Raw genomic sequence first — 5,724 nt, forward strand, 5'->3', positions numbered from 1 at the left:
GGAAAAGTTTTCTAGCTTCTTGTGCCAACCAAGTAGAAGCGCTAAAAGAAAACAGGGACATTTCATAAAAACAGGTATATGATTAGTGACTCCGTCCGCCCTCGATAACTATTAGACACTGTTACGCATTCACTGAATCCCACAGCAACCCAATCTATTGTGCTCGCCGGCTTGTAATTCGAACTGCATGTATCATGTAATCTGCAGAGCACAGCAGTTATTGATTTCGATCTGAATTCAGACAACTTTTTGTTACCATATTGTCCTTCTGTGGTTGTCTAATTTACTATATTGTGTCAGTCATTTTACAGCTATTTTTTTAGATTTTGGTTTGCCGGTATGTAATTACAATTAATATTGTTAAAAAAAATGTTTGACAGCAAACTTCGCGTGCTGTAAATTTTTTTTCCCAATAACTGATTTCGACAGAGTCTAGCTGTAACCTTCGGACAACTAGACTCTGTCAAAACCTATCATTGATGGAAGAAAACAAAAATAACACCAGGTCAGCACACGATCTTGGCTGCCAAATATTCTCCTTTAGGAAACAGCAGACAGATCCCTGCAACATGTGCAAACAAATACCTTTATTGAGAAATTTTTAACCATCGATATATCTGCATTGTGTTTTCGCTGACTTCATTTAAAGACTGTTTCCTTCCTGTTCAGCGAAGTTTTTGCTTTACTGACAGTCTTAAAAACTATTGGACGGAGACAATTTCCTCGTGAGGAAATATCCTTCCAACTGCTCCTAAGGGTATTTATGCGCGACCAGACGCTTACTCAAGTACCCCAGCGACTGCCTGCCACATCACGGAGAACATATACTGGCACCGTCAACGTCCAAGAAAAACTGAGATGTGCGCTGTTAGTACTCGGTTTGATAAGAGAGATCTATGTGAAGATCGTAAATCTACGATTAATTCCGTGGTCCTTAAAGTTCATTTTAACTGAGTGAGTTAAAATTTTGTGACTTGAATCTGAAGAGTATGAGCAACGATCACAATCACGCAGAGCAATAAACAACTACATGAAATTTCATGAAAGTACCAATATCGAGGATATATGTGTCCTAAATGCACATTATATGTCACATTAGTGGGAGGCCGCATCAAAACAGTCGAAAGGTTTATGACTAAAACAAAGAAATGAGACCATACATTCAAAGCATGGTTAAACATCGCTAATGAAGATTACACGGTTGTTACTGGCTCGCTGAAAGGAAATTCAGTATGGTGTAATGTTCCCGGTAACTACAGACGCAGAGAACACCTGAGGACGCATAGAATTATGTTATCTAGGTATATTCACGGAGAATTTCACTCCACATAATTAGTCATACGATTCCAGGAAGCACCAGCAATGGTTGGCGGAGGTGCTTGACCATCACCATGTTGAGCGACTACAACCTAGTCGTAGTCGTTAGGTGACAAGTCATTCAGCCTTACTTGAAGCGACTGGAGGTGAGCGCCATCTCTCCTCAGCAAGCGGTATTCCACCGCAGCACCAGAGAATCCTTTAAAATGGTGGTAATTGATTACGCTAAGGAGCATTTTAAAATTTCATGTACATTGTTCCATGAATGTAAGGCGAACTTTAATGCATTTTTTATTCTGATTACAAATCTGATTTTTTTCGGGATCATTTCAGATTTTCGAACAAATCATGTATGCAGTTTTTGCTGAAATCACATTCTTTTTGAACAGGTAAATTTTTAATTGCATTAAAATTAAATTACTTGTTTTGTAATCTTGTGCAAAATCACTAAACAATGTATTTGATTAGACAGTGGTCTAATCAGATGCGATGTTTAGTGATTCCACAAAAGATTAAATGGTCTATGTTCACAAATGCTAATGACAATATAAAAACACAACGCATGTTCACCAATTTAGTTTCCATTCGCTAATTCGACTGCATTAAATTCTTTCTGGCATGGGGTGAAACTTTTCCCCGTTGAATGTATCCCTCCACCAGTGATACCTCTCTTTACAGTAAAGCAGCAGTCAGCCATAATGGCTGCATTTAACCTTTCGTGGAATCTCTTTCCCGTCTCTTTGGTGTCCTAGCGGAACCTTTATCGTTGTTTTTCAATGACATCGTCAAGATTCACAGAGAAAAGAACAGTTCGTAAGTGTCGAAAATGTAGTTTCATGCTCATGTTACATCCTAATTTCATAAAACTCCGCAACATTGTTGTAACAATGGTTTTCTAATTTTGATGTATGCCGTCACCCAAAACGTTGGCCAGTACCTCACTAAACGAAACCAAAGCCATGTTTCCACTGGATTCATCGTACTTTCAAAATAATTGTCTATCATTAAATTTCTGGTCTGATGCGCCAAAAACATCCCTTCTTGAAGTATCTCATAAGATATACTTTTGGATATCTTGTTACAAAGTGCAGGAAGCAACCCCCGTCTTTTGGAAGTCGGATCTGCAGAGGTGGTAACACCATCTGAATTGGTAGAATAATTTTTTTGTGACAGTTAGTTGCCTTCCTATCCTTGACTTTCGCTGAGTTGTCCCAGTCGTAACTAAGAAACTTCTTTTGAGCAGCCAGATTGTTGACCACGTAACGCACCAACTACTTTCAGATCCCTTCATAGTAATTTTCGTTGTTCACAATTCTCTGGAGTTAGGAGCGCAACAACAACTGTTATTTCAAAGTGTCACAATGTGGGAAAGATTGTAATGTACGGTGCCGTTAAAAATTCGTTACAACTTTATGCTACCTGCACTACTGTTTATCATTTGATCACAGGCGGGCCTGTCAATCCTGCAATGTGGCCCGAAGCGCCGAAAGCCGTTGAATAGATTAGATTTATTGAGGTATTTTTAAAGTTTTGATATAGCTGCGTTGTGTGTTACTCATACTTCTTTCTTCGCAGTCTCTTCGTTGAATAGACGTCTAGAATTCTTGGGCGTTGATTAGTTTGTCAAAAAGTGAGCTTACCGTAAAAACGGTGTTTTAGCTTCTCGTGATCGTCTAACTATAAGCGTAAAAAGAAAGACGGGACACTTCGTCGAAAAATAGGTATGTGACTAGACACTCCGTCTTCACTCGATCACTATTAGGCACATCTTGCCGTTCACAGAAACTCATCAAGACCCTCTCTATTGTATGCGACAGTTAGCATTTCGAGCTGGATGATTATGTAATCTGTAAAGCTCTACGATTATTGATTTCGTTTCAGATTCAGCCAAAATTTTTCTGTAGGTGTACTGATGACATTACATGAAAATTATCTATCTGTGTCATTTTGAGTATACGATGCACGTTGGGTGTAGGCGTTAGTGATCAGCGCCCGTTTTCTTTGATGACACTATCTGCGTTTCTGGTATTTTCTTTCAACAGCTTTGGTGAAAGACGTTTAACTTAGTGTAGCCTTATCGGCAATTTTTTAGCCATTTCGGGTATGCAGGCTATATAATTAAAGTTATATTTATTGAGCTATTTTTAAGTTTTAATAATCTGCATTGTGAGTTACTCATACTCTGTTTAGTTAATGCCTCCTTTATCTAGAGCGAAGATTTCCAATACTGACCTAGCTCTCTGTGACTTAAATGTTTTAGTGAGCAATATCATTCCAAATGACCAGTACAAGAAATTCAAACTCTCCGTTTGTTAAAGATTTCGTTGCTGGAATTTATAGATATAGAGGAATGAGCAATTTATCAACGAGCAGTTAAGAACTGTACATAGTTTTGTGAATGTACATCACCGAGGAGTCATGTACCCAAATTAACTTTGTATCACATATTATGGGAAAGACAGCACATGCATGTCGAAGAGTACTGAAATGGTTATGACTCTAAGGAAGAGAATACAGTGCAGTCTGTTGCTTCCACGAACTACAGAGACTATAGTGGCGGTGGAATGGAATCAAGGGAGCTGGATATATTCACTCTCATTTGTATATGGGACCGAGAAGCATGAGCAGTAGTTGGCGGAAGATGTTGACGAACAACATGTTGACGAACCTTATCTAAATCTATATCATTAGTCGATCAAGCAGGCGAATGTGCAGCCGAAAGAAGTGGTGGTATTCGTCGTTCTGCGGAGAGAACATGCACGTTTCTCGAGGCATGTGGCCTTCACGTTGTTGTCAGTACGTAGGCGTGCAGATTTCCAGCAGCGCTAACACAATACATTTGGGTATATTTTAATTATCGTCCGTTTCCCATCGCTACAATCAACTATAATCTGACCCCAGCCCCCACATACAAACGGTTGGGGCGGAACTGAAGTTCTACAAATGGGATATTTATTTGGATACGGGACGAATCAGTAATTATCGTTCGCCAGCGAAATATTTCGGTTGTGCAAGCACAGTTTGTTGTAGACCACTGGTGAAAGTGAGGAATGATAAGGAGTAGACGTTCTCGCTTCAGTAATTTATATTTTGCCAACAGTAACCTACGGAACATTGTGAAGCTAGGAAGTGTAATGGAAGAACTGCTGTGATGATACAGAATCTATATCCGATTCCCGTTACTGGAGATAATGCAAGACTTCTAGGTATTATTTAGATATTTCTGGGTGGTTCTCGTAACATATTGCGTGATTTGTAAGGTCGAATTGCGCTTCAGGCACACCAGTAATCCGTGAAGAAGTAAAGCACATCAAGTGGCAAAGGAATTCAAGACGAACCAAGCAGCGTAAACTGTACTTCGTCTAAGTGATGAACGCTCTGCAAGAACATTGCTACAGTACCTGTGGGAGCTGTTGCTGTGGTGATCCGTGGGCCTCGAGGATGATACCCAATATCCAGCGACACCATCAAGATTGCTGTTTGTCCTGTACAACACTTCGGAAGGCACAAGGAACACAATGTTCACGGCATTCTGTATTGGGGAAGTAACACCACAGACCGCCGTCATGATAGTCGATTGAGATTCTTATGACGATTACGTCTACATCACTACAATAGAAACATCCCTGCAATAGAAATGAAGCGCTTGGCAGGAGAACGTCCCATTGTTTCGCGTGTGAGGATTCCTTCGTGTTCTATTCGTGTACAGAGAGCGGGAAGAATAACTGCTTAAATTCCCCTGTGGGCACTGGAATTAGTATAATATTGTCTGCTGCGTGGTCCCTGTGTGAACAATATGTAGCCGGCTGAACAACGTCCTTACATTGTCCAGATTTTTTCAGGTTTTCAGAAGTCCTTGGTAACTCGGTAAGTACATTTTCGCGGTGTAACTGGCCCCTACCTTTTTTGACTATTAAATCGTTTATTGTACTAAAATAAAAATTGCGAGGATGTATTAATGTGGCATAGATGAACCATTACCAGCACATCCTTCGATTCTATATATTAAGCAAGGGAAAGGTAATAACGTAATATTACGATAAGAAGTCCAATTGTGTTAGTGAACATTTTGTATCTACCTGGCAACGGCCTTGCCGCAGTGGATACACCGGTTCCCGTGAGATCACCGAAGTTAAGCGCTGTCGGGCGTGGTCGGCACTTGGATGGTTGACCACCCAGGCCGCCTTGCGCGGTTGGCCTTTTTTCGGGGTGCACTCAGCCTCGTGATGCCAATTGAGGAGCTACTCGACCGAATAGTAGCGGCTTCGGTCAAGAATACCATCATAACGACCAGGAGAGTAGTGTGCTGACCTCACGCCCCTCCTTATCCACATCCTCCCCTGAGGATGACTCGGCAGTCGGATGGTCCCGATGGGCTACTTGTGGCCTGTGGACGGAGTGGTTTTG

The 5,724-nt window shown here is 40.8% G+C and overlaps 1 pseudogene; it reads left to right on the forward strand.

Annotated features, from left to right (window-relative positions):
* The first annotated feature begins 5,398 nt into the window (after positions 1-5,398).
* LOC124803995 lies at positions 5,399-5,516 on the forward strand (annotated as a pseudogene).
* The last annotated feature ends 208 nt before the right edge of the window (positions 5,517-5,724 follow it).

Source organism: Schistocerca piceifrons, chromosome 6, assembly GCF_021461385.2.
Source record: "Schistocerca piceifrons isolate TAMUIC-IGC-003096 chromosome 6, iqSchPice1.1, whole genome shotgun sequence".
Lineage (NCBI taxonomy): Eukaryota > Metazoa > Arthropoda > Insecta > Orthoptera > Acrididae > Schistocerca > Schistocerca piceifrons.